Source organism: Hoplias malabaricus, chromosome 4, assembly GCF_029633855.1.
Source record: "Hoplias malabaricus isolate fHopMal1 chromosome 4, fHopMal1.hap1, whole genome shotgun sequence".
Lineage (NCBI taxonomy): Eukaryota > Metazoa > Chordata > Actinopteri > Characiformes > Erythrinidae > Hoplias > Hoplias malabaricus.
This window is the reverse complement of record NC_089803.1, coordinates 11,044,041-11,065,858: the sequence shown is the minus strand read 5'-3', so window position 1 is coordinate 11,065,858 and position 21,818 is coordinate 11,044,041. Positions and strand designations below refer to the sequence as shown.

At 38.0% G+C, this 21,818-nt stretch overlaps 1 protein-coding gene and 1 long non-coding RNA gene across 2 annotated transcripts in view; one reads left to right on the top strand and one right to left on the bottom strand.

The window, feature by feature from the left end:
• Positions 1 to 1,489: 1,489 nt before the first annotated feature.
• On the bottom strand, positions 1,490 to 20,163 carry LOC136695675 (uncharacterized). Its single transcript, XR_010802329.1, has 4 exons — positions 20,065 to 20,163; positions 5,474 to 5,642; positions 2,523 to 2,614; positions 1,490 to 2,356 (listed from the first exon to the last, which is right to left on the bottom strand). It is a non-coding gene; the product is annotated as an uncharacterized lncRNA (long non-coding RNA).
• Positions 7,013 to 21,818, top strand: part of LOC136695674 (butyrophilin subfamily 1 member A1-like) — a 34,216-nt gene continuing 19,410 nt past the window's right edge. The window contains exon 1 of the mRNA XM_066669896.1: positions 7,013 to 7,068. The gene's annotated coding sequence lies outside the window, so the exon portion shown is untranslated. The remainder of the gene's footprint in view (positions 7,069 to 21,818) is intronic.

The window sequence follows — 21,818 nt, the reverse complement described above, 5'->3', positions numbered from 1 at the left end:
TTCCTCCCTCACTTCACGCCACATTACCACCTGAGTCTGTGACTCGCTCTGAGGACTTCAATTCCCATGGTGCAGCGGGCAGTCACATGACTCCATCTACCAATGGGACCTCTTTTGTGCGCTCTGGGTCACCTGAGTTTTGAATCACAGCTGTTTTATATTTATACATTATTACTTAGTGTATTTACCCAGACTTTCACATCTCCAGTTTGTGAAGTATTGTTAACCATTCTGTTGCATGCTGAGCGTTATCTTGTTTGTAAAAGCTATCCTGTGTATGACCCATTCTTCTCCTGACCCTGTCTTTTGGATTCGGACCGCTGACCTCTACCTTTTCATTTAGTATTCTCTAGACTTCCCCTTTGTTTTTGACTGCATTCTTCTTACAGTGTGTTTTGGACATAATTGTACTTCCGTAAAGTAAACCTGTTCCTGCTGAAAACCTGTGAGCGTCTATTCTGTTTGCATATCCTGACAGAATTCTTCTCCATTAAAATGCAGACGGCAGGTTCTGGTGATTTAACAACTGCTATTAGTAGCCAAGGACAGTTGTTAGGACAACATAACTCTATATTGCAGGAGTTGCCGCAGTCTGTGACTCTACTGAGGCAAGAAGAAGAGCAAGTGGCGGTGATTTCTGAGAATCAGCTACAGCCCACTCCTTTACTCGAACCATCATCAGCCTCCGCTGATGTTCTTCCTTCCTCTCGTCCATCATCTCCTTCTAGCGTCAGTAAACCGGAGAAATACTATGGATCTATGGATAAATGCAGGGGGTTTCTGTTACAATGCTCTTTATATTTTAATAACTCCCTTCCATGCTCTGAATATGGTTGTATCTCGTTTGACTGGTAAAGCCCTCGACTGGGCTATGGTTGTTTGGCTTCAAGTACAAACTCTTTCTTATGATAGATTTGAGTCAGCGTTTCATATTCAGAAAACACAGCAGTAATTAAACACAGGACTACCTGTCCTCTCAAAGCTGCACTTAGTCCATAAACCCTTTTGAAAGTGTACTTTATGTAGCTGGTGTTAACAACAGCTTTACGCTCAGAGACAGCTGCAGATGGACTTTAATGAACGCTGATGTTCCTTTGAGTCAGTGTTTACTACAAGTTTCTACAAAGTACTGTACGTTAGTGATGAGATGCAGTGGAAGAACTAATCACAACCTCAGTTCTCAAGGGTTTGTGGCTGAACGCCATCAAATCTTCATCCAAATGTTGAGATTTATTGCAGGAGACTGATTTGTCCAGTATTTTTTCTGAAATGAAGGCCGTTAATCAGTGTCTACAATCATTGGTCACTGTAGTTATAAAGGAGATTGTTGGAATAAATTCATCGACATGAACCTCTAACCATCTACAGTGCAGTAAATCAGGAAGGAAAGAAGAGTGGATAAGGACAGATGATAGTTTTCACATTGTATTTATTTAAATTTATTTATTAAAAATAACATTGTCCATAAATATACAAAAAAGGTCCTTAATAAATATAATATTCCCCATAATACTCCAGCTTTATAAAATATGGAAAACATTTGGTTCATTTGCTATTAAAAATATTCTCAGATAAACTGTACAAACTTAACACAAAGCAGCATTCTCATTTTCTACAGTTAATTTACTGTATGACAGGAGATGAAGAGTCAAATTGCTCTGGTGTTAATGTAACCACCATTTTTTAACCTGAAGAAAGATGATGGACTGCTTTTTAAAATGTGTTCTCTGTTGAATATGTGCCACATAATAATAAGAGAATATGACCTTTAACCTGGGGTCAGCACAAAGAATTCACAAAATGTTCACTGATATCTTCTTTTGGAATTCCACAGGAAGCAGAACTACTCTGCAGCTCAGATAGAGGAGGTGTAGTCACTTTAAAAGTGACACTGATTCATCTTCATCTTAAAACTTAGTGCTACATCCACAACCATCTTGAACTTAGGATCACTTTAGTCTCAGGACGGAGGCGATCTGTAGAGAGGGTTTTTAAAATAAATACTCCAGATCTCTGTGGTGAAAATAGCCTTCTATCATCATCAATGACCCCTCTGTCCAATGCCCTGTCCACGATGAGAGGTCTACTTTCATTCAAGCTTTTACTTATTAGAGCATTTTCCACTGCTAAAGGAAGGGAAAAACAATAATCCCCTCATGCACCTCAACAATCACTGACTTTTGAAGACCAGTTTTGATGAGCAGCAGCAACAAAATCTAACCTTTTATTTACAGAGAATAATCTTGTTTTTTTCCCCCAGCAGTGAATAAGTCCATCATTCTCTCCTCCTCCTGGACCACTGTGTCTCCGTCCAGAACAAAGTTCTCTTCTAGATGAATTCAGTTAAAGGAATTTCCTGTGAAACAGCGATTAAAAAATTATTTACAGACAGTTCATTTAATTAGAACCCAACCCCATTTTCCTCATTACAGTTTAAACATCCGGCCTGTTCTAGACAGTACTTTGTTTCAGAGTTGAATGTTTAAAGTTCTACTCAACACTTGAATTTAGACTTTACTCACCATCATTTCTCCTGCAGCAGTTTTAGCTGCTGTTCCTCTGGTGACTGACCACTGCTGACCTCAACTGAAACACAACACGGTTCCTGTTAGATCTGTTTAAAAATACAGAAAGGTTTATTTCAAAATTGATAAACATTGTTGATGTTCAGTGAGAAACTGGGTAAATTCGCCCTCTACAGGGAACAGAGGTAAATGTGGCATTTTCTGTACATGGTCCTTAGTTGTTTTGAAGAGAATAAAGCATTGAATCCAAGTGAATTCAGAGCTGCTGGGAGTGAGATTATTTGCAAAAATGTCTTTAGCTGAAACAATCATATCACAGAGAAGCTGCTCAGAGGACTTCAGCTCACTTTGGTCTAATCCACAGACATCTGCAGAGCAGCAGAGATTTATTCATTTATTTACTTTTTTAGGTATTTTCCTAAGAGTATGATTACATTTATAGAGTCAGAGAACACTGAACTCAAGTTTTCCATAAAAAAAATAAAATAGCATCAACATCAAAGGAAGGAATATTAGGTTTGAGATTAATCCAATTTCTAATGAAACAAGCAAATGTTCCAGAGGTTCCTTTTCTGCCATTAAATCTGTTTTCAAGAAACACAGCTCCAGGATCATATCATATATTTATTATTGTGAAATGGGTCTCCTTTACCTCAGGAGATATGGGCCGTTTAATAGATGTTGATTGAGGAAAAGTCACTGTGGCTTTGTAAACTGTGTTAGGACGTTTCTTTAAAAATTCTCTATTGAATTCAGAATAAACCTTGTGTCTCACACCATCACTGATGATCTCATTATTTCACTTGGAGTCAACTCAATTATATTTATTCACTTTTAATGTGGGCAGTGAAACAGTCACCTTTGAATGTACAATGATATTTTTAATGAACTGAATCAATGCTAAAGGGATCGCTTTACACACCTTTTTAAAACCTTTATAACTACAGTTTATATCACATTCTTTCACAAAGGATGAAACATTTAAAACATCTCCATCACAATCTAAAAGATCCTTTACAGAAATGAGACCTTTATCATCCCACTCTTTTTTAAATAACGACTTCTTACTGACTGTGATCACCCTATTATTCCATAAAGTGTCTTCACGAGGAGAGAAGTGATGTTTGAATATCATTTTCCAGAAAAGAAGAATGTGTTTATGGAAGTGTGAGTTTAACTGGAATCTCACTAATTTCATAGTCACACTTCATAAAGAACTCAGATCCTCCCAGTTTCTTAAAAATGGACCCAGGAATATGAAACCACACTGAATTTTGCTGCATAATAACTGTTTTTAGCCAATTAACCCTAAATGTACCGACCATGGCTTCAAAGTCTAATGCATTAACACCACCTTCATCACATTTCTCCACCAACTGGGACCTTTTGATTGAATGAGTCTTGTTTTTCCACAAAAACTAAAAAAATAATAGAGTTTGCTTTCCTTATATTTTGTGAATATATAAATACAGAGGTTGGACAATGAAACAAACACCTGGTTTTAGACCACAATAATTTATTAGTATCGTGTGGTTCAGTTTGTGTCTTGAAAATGACTTGGGAGTGGCACTCCTTGATTTAAAACATTTTTAATTGATTATAGGTCTGCAGTTAGAGGCAGCCATCCTGTGCCTTCCGTCTCTGTTCAGTGAGGATTCCTCACTTCTCTTCACAGCTGAGGAAGTAAGATTCTTTTAAAAAGTCAAATGTAACATTTGGATATATTTATTTAATGTGACCAGGTCATTTTCTGTTTCTGTCAATAGTCAGACACATTAGAGATCGTCACACCACAGATTATTTTAAGTGGCTGTAAAGAGGGAGTTCCCTTGCAGTACAGTTTGGTGAAACCCACCATGGACAAGGTGATCATGGTGAAAGACTGTACAGATGTCTCGCTTGCCCTTGGTGTACTCTTCAGCACTTACTTTGTGTTTGGGGTGGAGTACCCTAAAGGACTTAAAAAAACTCTTACATTCCTTGAAGCATTTGTATTTAAAATGAAGGAGGAATGATTCCTTCCAATTACGCTGAAGCGAGTATTCAATTCTCTCTGTGAGTAGACTTTACATTTGTTTTTCAGATATTTACTTGAGCTTCTCACAGTTGAACATGTTTATTGAATGTGAAATAAGATTCAATATTTTGCAAACTTTAGTATATCATCCAGTGTAGTTCAGGTTTTTTCTGTATTTCTGTGTCATATGTAATGTAAGTCCTGCAGGTTTCCCCCCCCACAGATATTATTAGGATTGTATGGACAAATCACAAGTTTCAGTGTTTAGTAAGTTTGGGTGCTTTAGTTGTAAATTTAAAATTTTAAGTCATTCTTGTAAGTATTTGAATTTAAAAAGGAATATATACTGTCTTCAATGTACTCACTGACCACTTCATTAGGTACTTCTACATTATATCACATTGTAGTTATACAGTTACAGACAATGGTCCATCTGTTTCTCTGCATACTTTATCTCCCATTCACCTTGTTTGTCCATGGTCAGGACTCACATATTACCCCCACAGGGTAGGTGTGATGTGGTGGTGGATCATTCTCAGCGCTGCAGTGACAACGATGTGGTGGTGGTGTGTTAGTGTGCGTTACACTGGTACAAGGATGCTTTTGGTTGGTGGACCATTCGCAGTCCAGCAGTGACACTAAGCAGGGTGTGGAAGAGAATCTGGTTGTTGGGATCTCTGAACTGAGACAAACTCCTTTCTTCTCAGTTCTAGTTCACGCAACTTAATTTCCCTCTCACACTCTAACTCCATTTTACACACAGCCAGTTTAAAATCATACTCAGACCTGCGAGCTTCAGCCTTCTCTTTTGCTTCTAATTGGAGACGTGCTAAACGTACTTCCACACAACTGTCCACTGTACTCAGGGAGAGAGAAGAGTGTGAGAAGAGGTGGGAGAGAACGGCTCATAGCGAGGCAGAGTAGCTCTTACCTCAGACTCAGCAACTGTTGTCCTAGCCGGCGTGTGTAGTTCCCCAAAACACCCGGCTCCTGTCCCTCCACCTCCTCCTCATGATGCCCAGTCTCCTCAGTGTCCTGGACAGTTGACGTATCCTCCTCAGGAAGCAAGGCTGGCTCAGCAGTGGTGTCTGCCCCTAGGCCTGACAGATTGAAGTGGGCAGCAACTTTAATCAACTCATCCTTTTTGCACAACCGCAACACATCCAAACTCGGCCTGGCTACAAAATGGTCCAAGTGAAATCTAGAAGTAGCCTCCTACCTATACTCCTAAACTACAACACAGTACCCCACAGTGGAACACAACACTCTGGCAAACCTACTAAACAAAGACAACAATGACCATATACAAAGTCACAAGGCAATCCTGGATAACTGAATATCCCGGACAAGCCCCCAAATATGTTACACTCCTTAAGGTGAAATAGCTAGGGATAATGAGGAGGCAACACTTATATTGTAACCCGTGTATGACGAGCACAAGGAAAAACACAGCAGCAATAAATGAGTATAAGGAAAACACCGGTTTACTTAGTTACGGGAAGATAGTGAAGTATGATCCAAATACATATAGATAGAAGTAAATGACAAAACAATATAATAGCATTGGATACATGTGAACAGCTTATATTGTTAAACACAGTTGTGGAAAACGTTAACAGCAAAAGGTGGACATTGGATGGTGCCAAAGAAAAGAAAATAACAAAACAAGTAATCTACCTGGCCCAAAACTAAACCTAACAGAAACACACAGGTGGCACCCAGCCCTTACCTACTGAACCTAAACATTATATATATATATACACATATCCCCAGAGCTTGCCTGTCCACTCTTCACATGGCTGTAACATACACAGAGAGAGAGAGAGAGAGAGAGAGAGAGAGAGAGTGGTGGGGAGCACACCGAGAAAACATCACAGGAAAAAAAAAAACATATGAAAACACAGATCCTATTAATCACAACCGTCATACAAAGTCTCGATCAAACTATAGTGCTCCTCCACACCGAGCTCCTTCCCAATTGGCCTTTTTATGTTCCAAGACCCGCCTCCTCATACACAGCAGTCACTCCGGATTGGTGCAGTGCAGATTACGGCACCTCCTGATTGGTACAGCCAGCACCTATAGTGAAGAAAGAAAAAAAAATACGTGCTATACCTGCACGTAACACTCACCGACATAACGTGCGCTGTTACTTTTTCCGTTAAAAATTCTGTTTGAGAGTTTTTTGGGCGCGAGCGTGATCTGTGTTCGAATTCACGAGGGTAGAGAACGATTTCGGACACAGCCTTAAAATAGTGTACTATACAGTGACTAGAGCACCATTTGGGACACAGTAAAGTCACTGGGCACGGGCGTGGCTTCTGACGTGGTGAGAGGACGGGGTTGGATGTGGACGGGGTTGGATGTTCAACTCCACCTTCCTACAGGCTGCAGCGAGAGGCTTCTCGGACAGGGCGGGGCGGAGCGGATCGGGGTGTGGGTGTCCCACTGTTATCGCTTTCTCAGGCTTCAACGAAAGACTTCTCGAATTGTGAGCTCCACCAAGGGCGGTGTACACAAATCTAGGTAGTTTTATGTTGTTTATTGTTATCATTGTTACATAAGTTACTGTAGACTACTAGTTTAAGTCGCTGTAGTTTATAACGTAGCCAGCCGTTAGTGATATGATGTTAATAGTTTGTCGACTTATGATTGTGTACGTCATTAAGCGCTGTTACAAATTCTGATTATTTTGACCCTGGGACTGAAGAGAGTATAGAGACCTATTCTAAAGACTCCGAGGAAGAGGAAGAGGGGAACAAAATTCTGCTCAGAGGTATCTCAACAACATATTTGTTCGTACACAGAGAGAGAGATAGATAGAAAACAAGCTGCGTCAACTCCGTTCACTCCGTCCCATATTTACAGCAATGGCGGACCATGGATTATGGCAAGTCGAGTTTGCTGTTGAATTTTGCTCATGTTTTGACCAAAATTTTACCAAGCGCCTGCAGTTTTTTTTTTACATATTTCTCAATGTACAGCCTTCAAAACATATTCCCACCTCAGATTCTGCACACGTTGCTAATCTGGGGTGTATACTAACGGGTTAGTTAAAAACGTAAGCATTTTTAATGATAATTTATTACGTGGCATATTACTGTGACTAAATAAACGAGTGACGTCAGACGGACCTATTTTTCTTGATATTCTAAGCTCTGGGATGTTTGACTGATGAAGCTCTGACAGTCACAGCAGGCCCAGACTTTCAGGAAGTTAGTTCAGGGTCAATATGGACATCACAACAAATAAAAACTGCTTTGGTACACTGGATATTTACTCAGATGCTTATAATAGTAACAATTATTATAATCATCTTTTAAAAATATGATGAAATAACCCAGTAAACAAGGATCGTCCCTGGACGTTCAAAATAGGTCTAAAAGTAGTCTGTTCGTCAAGGACATATTTTAAACGTCAACGGACATCCAAAATCCATCTTAATAAGTTAGTTAAGTGGTGACCAATCGATAACGTCAATGGACGTCCAAAACGCGTTTTATACAAGTAATGTATTTCGGGACCAATTAATAACGTCAATGGACGTCCAAAATACGTCTAATAGTCGTCTTTTCAGCGTCTGTGTTTGGACGTCTTTTCAACTTTCATTTTCAACCTTAAGAGAACGTCGATTAGACGGCAGTCATTACGTTATTTCAACGTTGAATCAACGGCTAATTGTTTACTGGGAATACTTGTTAAATTAGAATACACACAATGAAGAATTATTTAATCTTTTTAGTTTATATTTGGTGATCTAATGCAATATTATTTGATGTGAGACCTACAAAAACTTTGAAACACTATAAATAAATAATGGGAGTATGTTTTTGCTTTAACCAAGACAGCGAGCATATATCGGTCCACTGGTATAAAAAGGCTGGCACACCACTGACTGTAGACCACTGCTGGTCCACCATCGGACCACTCAGATTACTGTCCTGTACAGGGTATAACTCATTTATAATCTCCTCCAACAGATTTTACATTCACAGAGACTTTTATTCTGGAAAACACACTAATACAAATATTACCAACAACTGTGAGAGATATAATAATGAGTATAAGACTGATATAAAATGATTAAATGATAAAAATGTTGACACTGTGCTGGGTTTAAATTATTTACTAATCTTATTAATAAAGAATAACAAAAAGAACCTAATGAAGGAGAAAAATGTAAACTGGACTGTGAATGGAAAAGTGCTAAAATGTGGCTTTTTGTCTAAAATTCTGTTTAATCAGCAGCGGTCCGCCCAGAAAACGCTGTGTAAAACACTAGTGGACCTCCAACTTTGCCCTCAGTGGAACTACAGTGGTCCACCGTCTCCTTGCTGTGACATCATATGACTCAAAACGAAACTGAATGTAAACACCGTCGTTAATGTCTTTAAGCAGAAGAATCAGTTATGAGAGGAGAATTAAACATAGATTTGGAAGGTGCACCTTCCAGAGGCTTCACAGCACCGTGATCAGAGCGCTATTTTTAGAAACAATAGGATCTGCGGTTTCTAACTGTGGAGCAAACAGATGCCTTTGGGCATTCATGAGTTATAAAGCTGTGAATATAAGCTGTGCTTTTTACCCCGCAAAGTTCCTTTTAAAATATCTTCAAATAAATTACAGATGTCTTGAACCTATTCACATTTTGTACTTCTGATATCTTAAATAATAATTCTGAGTAAGCAGAATGTGATGGTAGATAATTTTCATTATTCTGACTAGTCAAAACGTAGTTGAGTTACACAGCACATCTTCACACCATGTACAAGTTGCCAGGTCTGTGAATTATAGGGGATTTTGGTTTTAAATTTTCAGTAAAGTTACTTACAATTATTGGTAGTCATGGATTAAGTTTTTGAGTTGTTTCTAACGTGTAATTGACTTTTTGGGCTTGCTTCATCTATAGAGAGAACGTCAACAAAAATAAGCCAAACGTGTAGTATTTCCAGGGTATGGTATGTTCGTATGTTGACATCTATTGGTGAGAGAATGCAATTACTGCACCATTTAAGGTGGAACAGAAAATCCGAATAAGAAGCCAACTTCAGCGTTGTAGATTTTTCCCCCAGTCCCTGACATGTAAATAAACTCATGAATATTTCCCATTGATTAACACTAGCATCGGCTAGTGTTATTATGATCAGTTTTTATTAGGGTTCAAACACGCAGTACGTAGAACCCTATTGTATTTGTTAAGGTAGGGTCCTAGCGTAGTGTGGGGACCCTATAGTGATTGTCTGGTTTTTTCTTCTTATTATTATTATTATTATTATTATTACTAGGGTTCAAGCACTCAGTGCGTAGAACCCTATTGTTTTTGTTACGGTTTTTCTTATTATTCTTTTTCTCTTGTAAAAGTCATTGTGCGGAAGAGACCGTAGGTCGTACAGACTCCCCACTTGGAGGGTAGATGTAGTTTGTGTGCATCTCTGAGGACAACAAAAATTATACTGATTGGCCTAATGGAGGCGCTATAGTGAAGTGAAACACGTTTAGGTTCATATCTCCTACACCGTGAGGCATAGAGACAAAATCTTTTCCCCCCTGATTCCTTGGGTCCTGACAAATCAAAAACGGGTTAGTCAAAATTTCAATTTTCCCACATTATTTTCGCGCTAACTTGCAAAACCTACTTTTGCGAACTAGTCCAGGGTTTTTTGTCCAATTCTCTTGAATTTGGTGTCAAAATGATCGCAGGAGTCTGATTGTTAATACTTATCAAAAAAAAGTTGAAATTTCGATTCAATATGGCTGCCATATGCAAATGAACCTCTTTGGCTTTGTATGTTTTACATACACATTTATAACAGTTTCATACTTTACTCAAATGTGTTCAAATTTCATATTCTACTTCCAGATATGATTCCGAGGTAGCATGTCAAAGGAGGAGCCAATATTCATATAAGGGGCGCTGTAAAAGCTACAATTGTATATCTCAGTATCCGCATGGCAGATCGGACCGCCGTTTGGCATGCTGCTTCTGTGGGCAAAGCTATAAGTGGAAAATTAAGGACAATTCGATTCGGGCAAAATTGTGATCGTCATCGGCCTATCAGATGTCAGCAGCTGTTTGACAACCTTAACAAGGTCCAATCATCATGGTATTTGAATGATATGTCCTTGGTGGCACTCCCTAAGTGCATAAAAAGTTTCATAATGATAGCCACTAGGGGGCGCTATATCAAGAAAATATGATATATCTCAGAGAAAATTAAGCGTATCATCACACAGTTTACTTCTCTGTATACTCTGCAGAGGGCCTCAACTTTGTAGTTGCAAGTGTTGTCAAAAAAATGCATTGTGTTTTCTCAATCGCCAGTTGTTTAAAATTGAATCTTTTCTAACTAGTCTGTGGAATTTCGCTCTATTCCCAAACAATTAACCTTGTTAGAATCTGCAGTCTGTAGGTCAATAATTATCAAAAAAAAGTTCAACATTTGGACAAACTTTTGTAATATATCAATTAATCGAAGTGTGTGGCGCTTTAAACATTCTTTCAGTTGTAATCAAACAAATTAAGCCCAATCAAGACCAAATTTGAAAAACCTTTGTATGACCTTATTATGAAGAAGCATATACAATATGACTCCAATCCACCAAAAGGGGGCGCTACAATTGGACAATAACCGATTAAATGGGCTTTGTGTTATAGCACAATCTAGGATTGCAGTGGCACCACAATTTAATCATGTCATCTGATCCTCATACTGATCAAGCATGTGCAGTTTTGGAATTTTTGGGGAAAGCGTTTTTGAATTATAGGTGCATTTGTGATTTCTAGAATTCATGCTGGGTCTCTATTAATGGCAGGGGCCTGTAAGCCACAGTGATGAAAGTTCAACATTTTATTGATTGATGTCCGTGTTAGGAAAATATCCATAGAGTAGTACTCCCTTAAATAGTTCTGTATGTGCATTTCTAACCTGAAAGACTATAACTGCTTAGCAACACTATGCTACAGTAGTAAATTCTTTCACCACCAGATAGAACTACAAAACTAAATATTGTTTTGTTGATCTATATGGAGGTTAAGATCCTTTTCACCTGCACACGTCAATGGTCATAACATATGAATATGAATATTTATCATAATTAAAAATTATAAAGTCACCTATACCTCTTCAAGTGGCCATTTACCTTCACTCAGTACATCAGAATAAAACAAAACATAAGAAAAAGGTATTTCCTGATTAGTTATAATCATCAAATTAAAAGAAATAAACACTTGAGACATATCAGTCTGTGTGTAATAAATGAGTATAATATACAAGTTTAACTCTTTGAATGGAATTACTGAAATCAACTTTTTCACGATATTCTAATTTTATGATCAGCACCTGTAATATACAAGTTTATAGTATATAATGTATATAGTAATATACAATATTACTATTCTGAAGGAGTCTGTCCGATTTTAAAATCACTGCTCACAAATTACATACATTACACTAAGGCCCTCTGACATCACACACAAACAAACACACCTCAGAGACGGTTGTTACTACCCAGTCTAGGGTTGAGCCGTAACAGAATGAGGTGTGTGTTGGAATTAATGTATGAGAAGGGAATAACTGTAACAGAGATGTAAATGGTGAAACAAAAGGACACAAACAGAACCACAGAATGGATAATGAATATAATATATATATATATTGTAGATGTGATATTTACAATGACCCAAACACCAGTGAACTTCAGGATGGCCTTATGCCGACAAAAATAACAAACAAACACCCCTCCTAACTGACCCACAAACAGCTCTAACTTCTCTAAGTGAAACAAAAGGAAACAAAAGAAAATACCTTGCCGTACTCCCCATCTATACACAAAACACACACACAAAACCCACTCCCAGAACAAACGGCAGCCAACCCTACTCTGGTGAAATATATACACAGTGTTACAATATTTTACAACAGATCTAACGTCAGTATTCAAGAAAGGGGCAAAAACAAACTCGTAGTCGAAGTAGGAATGTAACAAAGTCAAAACCAGGCAAACAGACAGAATTTAATATACACAACACAAATCACAGAGCACAAAAAGCTGACTAACGGCATACACACAGACGTATTTATGATTCCCGCCGAGATGACGTAGACGAAACGGTGACAGACAAGACATGGACTGGATGGTGGACAGGACTCAGGACGACGAACAAATACACGAACTGGAATCAGGAATGAACTCTAGACGGGTGAACAAACACACGGACAGGAACAGATTGCAGAACCTATAATTTTACAGAGATAGGGAGAGAGAGAGAGAGAAAACACACACAGCGCAGTGTAACACTGTAGAACACACGTCACAAACACAAGCACCTATTACAAATAATCTGACACTGCACATACCTACTTGGCTCAATGTCTTAACAATTTTGTCATAGCCACAAATGTCAATACATCCTCTCCCGATCAATTCATAGTACAGGAGTTGTCAGATTTGACTTGACTGCCATATTAAGCCAGTTAGTGCTTGAATCCGCAGATAGCCGCCAGCGGCTCTAGTTACGATTATATTTCTAAGCGACTTGCATCAGAATTGCATCTATTTAATTTAATATTTTTGAAACAAAGTGGCAAATAGTTCACTTTAACTGTCTGTTTGCTGTCACTGTACGTATTGCAGTATCACATCAGAACTTCTGTGTATTGGCAAATATTTCACACATTAATTTGCAAATAATTCTGATTTGTGAAGGATGTGGAGTATTTGCCTAATGTGAAATTAATCTTAAAATGGATTATTTAATTGTATGTGAAAGTACTCTGTCATCTTCAGTACATCTGTATGATTTAATTATAAAGACAGGCAGTATTTATTAGGGCTTAATTGTGTGAAACTAATATTTTATAGGGGTTTATTGTGTCAGTATTTTTATTTGTGAGTGTGTGAATCCAGTGTTTTATATGTGGTTTATTGTGTTATGATGTGCGTTGACTCTGAAGATTGTCTTGAATGCACTAATGTGGTTATTTGTTGGTTAAAACGCTGCCGAATGAGAGAGCTGCCTTTCAGAGTAATGACTGTAGAGTCAGTTGATGAACTCTTGGATAAGTTTAACCTGAAAATCATGGGTGTTGGTAAAAGCACAGTGGAGAAAAAAAATGTAGGTGAGCTGAATGGAAATGGACAGAAGCTAAGCTTCAAATCCATTATGACCTCTGCAGTTTTGCAGCACTAGATAGATGTACTTGACCAAAATTATTAACAGGAACATCAACAATACTCACACTTTACAGGAACTGACAAACTCCCCCCAAACCCAGAGAAATGTTATGAATTGGCTCATGCTTTTAGTAAAAATCAAAAACATTAGACTGACTTTAAACATCACACAGTCAAGCTATGAAAATATGTTCATACCAAAACCACCTAGAAATAACAAATGTTCAATGTCACAGTTATGTACAGTTGTCCAAAATGGTCTAGAGAAAAGAGTTTGGCATCAATAAGTCATCAATATGTTAGTCTCAGTCACAGACGCTCCTCCCACATTTGGATGGAGAGTCTGATACTTTAATTACACTAATATTCTGATTGGCTCTCTGCCTCCTTCTATATGTCATGGTAACTAGCAAATGGTACCAGACTCTCCATAGACACTCTGGCAACGTGAGACTATCACATTGACACACCCCCATCTGCATTTAAGACAAATTTTAACTTTGTAGCAAATAATAAATAGTTTGCCTCTGTGAGGCACTTTACCACAGTCACTAAAAACAGATGCTATCCAGCCACTTTTGAAAAATGAACTGGAATGTGTGTAATCGAATAAAATGATGTTGACTACATGATAAAACCCAGAAATCTCTCATAGTACTCACTGGACCTTTGGAGGTACTCTAGCCGTTATAACCACAGCACTCAACAGAAAAACTCCAACACTCAAACTCCAAAAGTGTAATTCTAGCCATTTCATCCACACAGCAACTCTGGTTCACTGCTCAGTAACTGTCAAAAACCTGGTTATAACCCTTTCATCAACAAAACTTATCACTAACAAACACAGCATCACATGAAGGAAGTTACAGTGCAGTAAGTTACTTGTGTCCTCAAGTCTGTTTCAGCTCATTCTACTCAATCATTTAGAAACTCATTTTAATAAAGACATACTACATAATGTTCCTTTAACTGCATTTGTGTTTGAACTGTGTAATCTTTGTGTAAATTAATTTACAGATTTTGTGCAATTAAACACAGCTGTATATAATTTCTCACAGTACATTAGTTAACATAGAGCCCAACATTGAAGTTGTGTTTTCAGTGAAAGCTCTGTGAGCAACACGAACATTAAAGCTGGTGTTTACTGACAGAAAAATTCAGGGTTTATTTAAACCTTTACACAAATTGCTGTAATTTGTCTTTAACAAAAAAAAAAAAGCCTCCTATAACTTTTCATTCCACCTTAATAGGAGTTTAACAACAGCATTATTTAAGGTGGAAGACTAATTTCACCTGCAATCAAATAAAGATGTTTCACAGCACATTATGTATTATATTAGTCATATTATATTATAATAGTTCTGGTCACGCACTCTGATTGGTTGAGGAGTGTTCTAATCGTTCTGATAATTCATGATAGCAGCATGTTTTTATTTACAACCACTGTATCACTGCGCTGTGCTGCAAACTCTCTTTACGCTGCAGCTGTCCTTATTATATTTTTAACTACTAAAAATATCTTGTAAGAAATGGAGGGCAGTGACTGGCTCTAAAGAAAGTTTAATTCAACACAAACACAAAAGGCATTAATCAGTTTTAAGTGAAAAAAATATAATGAACAAAGTATTTATCCTTAATCAGAAAGAGCATGGAACAGTAAACTATGAAGTAACAAACTAAAACTAATCTAAATGACTTAAAATTATGTCAAATACAAAATAACCATAAGAACAATGACGAGAGGAAACAATTCAGTGGCAGTTCCAGATCATTAAAAGTAGAGGGGCAAGGCTGGGGCCAGTGGCAATGTTAGAGGGGCCTATAACAGTCTTCATTGCAGGAATTAAAAGGAAAAAAGTCGACGTACTGATGTAATTCAGAATTTTATTTATGTAGTTTTCAGTAGAAATGCATTCTAGAATCAGTTGATTTAAGAATTTGAAAATGTTGAAAAGACTGAAATGAATAAATAACATTGTTGCAGTCTTGAACTGTGAATTTGTTGATATGTTCGTATGAAACATGAGAAAATGTAGAATTCTACATTTTTAATACTTTCTTTCACAGATCCATACATTCATCCAAATTTAAGGCCTTTGAACAATTTGGGTGTACTGAGTGTTGAGTCCAGGAGAGCAGTCTCTCATCAGCCATAGGTGACCTAGGGTAGGTTTTTACCAGCTTTAGTGCAGAAAAGCTTTGCTGACAAGAAGCTGTGCGAACTGGGATTGAAACAGCTACTTTGCACAGTTTAAACAGCTCAAAAAAACTTCTTTATAAAGTTCAATGAATTATGCCAACTCTACAACACTAGAGGGTCTTGGCAAACCACTCCTTTGTAAAATTCTCCTGAACTGATGTAATTCATGGCTTAAGTCTCCAATGTTTGACTCATAGATTTTAGCAAATGACAACAAAGCGTCCTCTCTGAGAAATGCATCATTTTGGGTGATTAGGGTTTGGACGCCATTCATTATGTCACAGTTTCTGCTGGAGAACCGCCTGTTAACCTCAGTGAGCATCTGATCTAGAACAGGGTAGAAAAAGGCTGTACGAAAACTCTCTTTATCTAGTTCTGAATCTGATCTTTTCTGACCTACAGTAGTGAGCACACAGTGTCCAGCAAGTGGGGAGCTTAGATTTATTTGTCGTTTTGTAGTTGGCTGTATTGCAGTATCACATTGCTCAGCAGTACTCAGCACTTCATTCCACATATTAACAAAAAAGGATTTATCTCTGTAGTCATTCAAAGTCTGAACTAAGGCTTCGACTAAATCAACAGCCTTTTGGGAAGTGATGGAGACTGTAGCAAATTTGACAGTTTTGTTTCTCCAACCACTTTGTAGAATGTAACAAGATAAACTATGAATTGTAAATCATTGTTGTGTGGAAACAGACCTCGTGACTCAACAGATCTGTCACCACTGTGATCTTGGGCTATCTCATGAAGGACTCGCTTAATGGCAGGCAGTCTATCAATAATGTCATGTAAAGCCTTATACCGACATGCCCAACGAGTATCAGTTAATCTCTGGAGCTCCCTGGCCACACCTCCATACACTTCGTTTTTTTACACTGAGCCATTTTTGATGCACATGTGACCCAGATGTGAAGACATACAAAACTGCTCTACCTCAGGAACAGTTTTGACCGTGTCCACTAAAACTAAATTAAGACAGTGTGCAGTGCAGTGTACGTAAAAGGCATGCTTTGTTTGCTCTTTAATTCATGCCTGGACACCCGAGTACTTCCCACTCATGACGGAAGCACCATCGTATGGTTGGCCTACTAGGTTGTCTCTGTATTGCAGATCATATCTTTCTAAAATGTGTATAATTTTGTCAGTAATCCCTGCTGCATCTAATCGATCAGCAGATTCAAATTGGAGGAAACTCTTATGGACAGCTCCTTTGAAATAGTACCCGAGCACTAAAGATATCTGTTCATATATATATATATATATCACTTCTTCTACAATTTTTGTTCGAACCACATCTGTCAAACAACTCAATACCTCATTCTGAGTTGTTTTGCTTATATATTTCACATTATGAATACAAGTCAACCTTTTTTTCACAGTTTTGTCATGCTTAGTTATTATTTCTAGAATTGCCATAAGTCTCTGTATTATCTGAATCTGTCGACTCATTGTGTCCCCCTTGTGCAATGTTCTGTGTATGGAGCTACATTAGGGTCAAAAGTTTATTCATTTGAAAAACAAATCTGAAACTGAAAGTTCAAACCTTGAGATTGAACTTTGAAAAAACAACAGTGCATCCAAAATGTATAAAAGTGTAGGATGATCTTTTTTCCAATTTAAATAGAATTTTTATTTTATTTATTTTTTTAAATAAATTATTTATTTTATATTTTCACTTTCCTATATATTTTGATATTTGAAGTCTTATTTTTTCAACTGCAGATTTTATGTTTTCAGATTCAAATCTTATTTTTTTTTTTAAGTTTCATATCTTTTTTTCAGTCACAGATCTTATTTACACTTTCAGATCTTTTTTTTTCAGTTTCGGATCCTTGATTATCCTACACGTATTTTAATTTTGAATACAAATGAACAAAACTTTTGACCCTAATATAGCTCCGTATCTGTGTGGCTGTCAGTAGCAACACTTCACCTATTGTTTTAATGTAGTCCAGATTTTCTTTAATCTGTTTGTTTTCTTCCTTGTTTAGAGCATTTGCTGTGTTTGTTTCTTAGATACAATGTGAAAGATATCAGCGCTGGTTTCATTTGGATTGCCTTAATATTATTGTCCCTGCAAAAGATGTCCATTGGTTTTGTGTGCTGTGTGATAAACAAGGCTGAGACTGCAGGAGTACTCTGACATACTCGTCTTTTTTTGGATTTCAAAATAACAAACTGTGAGCATAAAGCAAGTGTGTCTGTTAAGGGCCATTGTGGATCTAGGACATTGTCCAAAACAAGTAGCAACACATCTGATCTTATGCATTAAATAAGGTAGCCTCTGCTCCGGTTTTCTTTAAATGTATCCTGTGGATACACCAACCTTTCACATACACCTACTGCAAGTACACACCTGGCACACGTTATATCCCTCTCGAGTGAAGTCAGACAATTTACTTAATTTTTACATTGAAAGTAATTTTTTTGGACTGAAACTATCGATGTTGATTTGTGTGTATATAATTACAGAAATATTCTGCCAAATATTGACAGTTGGTCAATAAAAACATTTAAAAGGACTGTTTAAAAAAGCTACTCAAATTATTGCCTACCCTTCATTACTTCATTCAAACAGCCCACTACATCTACATGTCGTTCTGAAGTAATTTCATTAAACATTCAAATTCAGCTGAAATTTATTCTAAAACACGCATCGCCATGGGCCAGCAATGGTTAAGTAAGTAATGGTTAAATTGACTAACGTAAGCGATACGTTGTGTCATATGCGTGTGTAACCGGTGTCAATCTGCTAGCCCCACAGAACCACCTCTGCGTTGTGTATAATATCAAATCAGTCAGGAGCCGGACCAGTCGCCTCCTTCATTTATTTCTGTGTTGTAAAAGAAAACAGTTCATTGTTGTCTGTGGGAAGGCACTAGAAACTCCTCTCCTTTCAGCTCTTATTGCAGACTGAAGATACATTGTAACATAATGAATTGCTTTCAAGAGAAGTTTAATTAAACAATAAATGACAATACATAATGTATTTAAAATACCAATTACCAAATTATAAAGCTTTGAATATAATGACAATGGGCAGTAGTATTATTCACATATCTTCAATTTTAAGACCTTTAAATTGAAAATCAAAACACAACACCAATTCTAAACAGTACACAAGTGTTAATGAGCTAAACTGAGAAAGTATTAAATACTCTTCAGAACTACAGAATAATTATGCCAGGAAGGCATCTGCCATTTTCTACAACCAAAACTACATGGAGAGGCGACATTTTGTCTCCGACACTATCCCTTGCGGTACAAAAACGAAAAACAGACAATAAAATAGCACACCCGTGTTGTTAAAGGAAACAGTTCATTGTTGTCTGTGAGAAGGCACTAGAAACTCCTGAGAGAACACAGGAAACATTCTCAGTGTCTCAATGAATACACGGTGCTGAATCTACACATAACACGCAAACGAGCTCAAAACACTCGACAAAACACACTTTTACAACCACAGAGATACTTCTGAATTGTGCATTATACTTTTAACAAACTAACCAAGGTTATTAGCTTTCTATGAATATTTACCACATGCTTCATACTTTTTATACTACTCAACTTCGCTCTACACACCTCTCCCTTCAGCTCTTATTGCAGACTGAAGGAGAGAGCGCAAGTCTGAATCATGTACCTTTTTCTTAGAGACAGCGCAGATTTTTTTTCCACTTCAAAACACACACAAAATAAAATACGAACCAAATGTCGTAAATCATAAACAATTTTACCTGATGCAGATTTATATAAAATAAATAAACAAAAATATAATTTCATATCTGCTACACGTGGTTCGTCACCTTCGTTTTCACTGTGTAGTGTAGTTTGTAGACGGTCCCTTAGCTCTCGCGGAGATGGCGGCAGCCCATAGAAAACAATATATTTTGTGGCTTTCAAAAGGCAAACATTTCTGACATGAACAGAGTTGTAGCTGCTTGTCTCGGTTCCCAAAAACAATACTCTGCAAATATTAACTCAATTCCACACCCCGTTTGAGAGCTATTGAAGAAAGAATTCTGAATATGAAACCAACTTTACCGGAATACCAGACTGATGGGATCTTTCCGTTGGCAAACTAACGTTATACACATCCGAATTAATGTAGCATGTTTAGACAGACAGCTTTGACAAAACACTGCACTCACCTTTATTTTCTCTGTGCTTGTGTCTTTATATAATCTTAGACCACAGCAGGGAAGAACTTTCCATCAACGAGGGAAACTCAGTCCACCGCCTAAAAGGGTCCGACTGAAAATGTGTTTTTACTTTGGCGTTCCGCTTTCTAGTCGCATGTCAAGAGTGACGTAACTCACTCCTCGTTTAGGGGAGCCCCACAGTTCCTTTCTTTAGCGTCCAGGAGGACCTTTTAGCTGTCCATGTCTCACATCACTCCCCATTCCCCTCATAGTGCTCTAACATCACATGTACATCATGACTTTGAGTTTAAAACCGAGCACAAAGTGTTTAATTCACGAAGCTGTGGTTCAATATGGATATATGTTATATTAGGAGAATAATACATTGTTCATCTGGTTAAATCCAAGTAACCAAGTATAAGGAGGGAAGGGCCTGACCCACTCACTCAGAGATGGTGAGTCTGATCTGTGCTCCTGTAGGGCTCCCAGTCTCAGATGGGTGAGGCATCACTGGGTATAAAACCTGTGATCTCCAGCTGACTGGGGGTTTAGAGTTCATTACTATCTCTGTCTGCTCTGAGCTACAAGGACGTGTCCAATAGCAGAGTGATTGACAGTGCTGCCACCATGGCAACGTAAACAATGTGCATCTGTAGTGGAATGAGACCACCATTAAGAACTTTGATGAAAACCCCCTGAGACTAATCTGGGTGTGGTATGTCTCTGCAGCGGAGGAGAGCAGAGAGGTGTCTCACAATGAAACACACACACACACACACACACACACACACACACACACGGGATTGTGCGGGGGATTGTACAACCCAATTCCAGAAAATCTGGGACCCTGAGCTAAATGTAAATATAGACTGGATCTAATGATGTGTAAATCCTTTAAACCTCATATTAATAACTTGATGCGACAGGTAGCGCTGTTGACACACAGCTCCAGGGTCCTACTGTGGGTTGTGGGTTCGAGCCCTGCTTCGGGTGTCTGTCTGTGAAGAGTGTAGTGTGTTCTCTCTGTGTCTGTGTGGGTTTTCTTCTGAGTGCTCTGCTTTCCTCACACAGTCCAAACATAAGTCAGTAGGTGGATTGGATATTCAAATGTGTCCATGGGTGTGTGTGTGAGTGTATGTTGTGCCCTGTAATGCACTGCCCCCCGTCCAGGGTGTGCAGGCCTTGCTCCCAGTGATTCTGGGTAAGCTCTGGAGTCTGGACCCACCACAAACTGAACTGGATAAGTGCTTACAGACAAAGAATGAATGAATAAATGAATAGAACAAAGACAGTATTTAAATGTTGAAACAGAAATGTATTTTTTATCAAAAAATATTTGCACATGTTGAATATGATGTAAGTAACATGCTCCAAATAATTGGAATTGGGAACAAATACAAGTAAAAAGTTTTGTAGAGCTACACACAAATGGATGAGGTTCATTTGCAGCACTTCACTGGGTTTAAAAAGTGTCTCAGAGGCTGAGCTTTCAGAAACAAAATGGGGATGAGTTCCCAATCTAGAACCACCACTGCCCAGTTTAACAGTTTGTGCAGTAGTATTAGTTTCATATGTGAACTGCACTATGTAGAGAGAAGGGCTGTATTAGGGACAGAGCGTAGTTTACGTCATGCCGAGAAAGAAGCAAATACAACAAATGTGTTTAACCGCGTCATTTAAACATATATTTACATTTCTGAGGAGGCCACAGTGTAGGGAACACAGCTACACACTACCTATGCACTGCTCATGGTGTAGAGTCC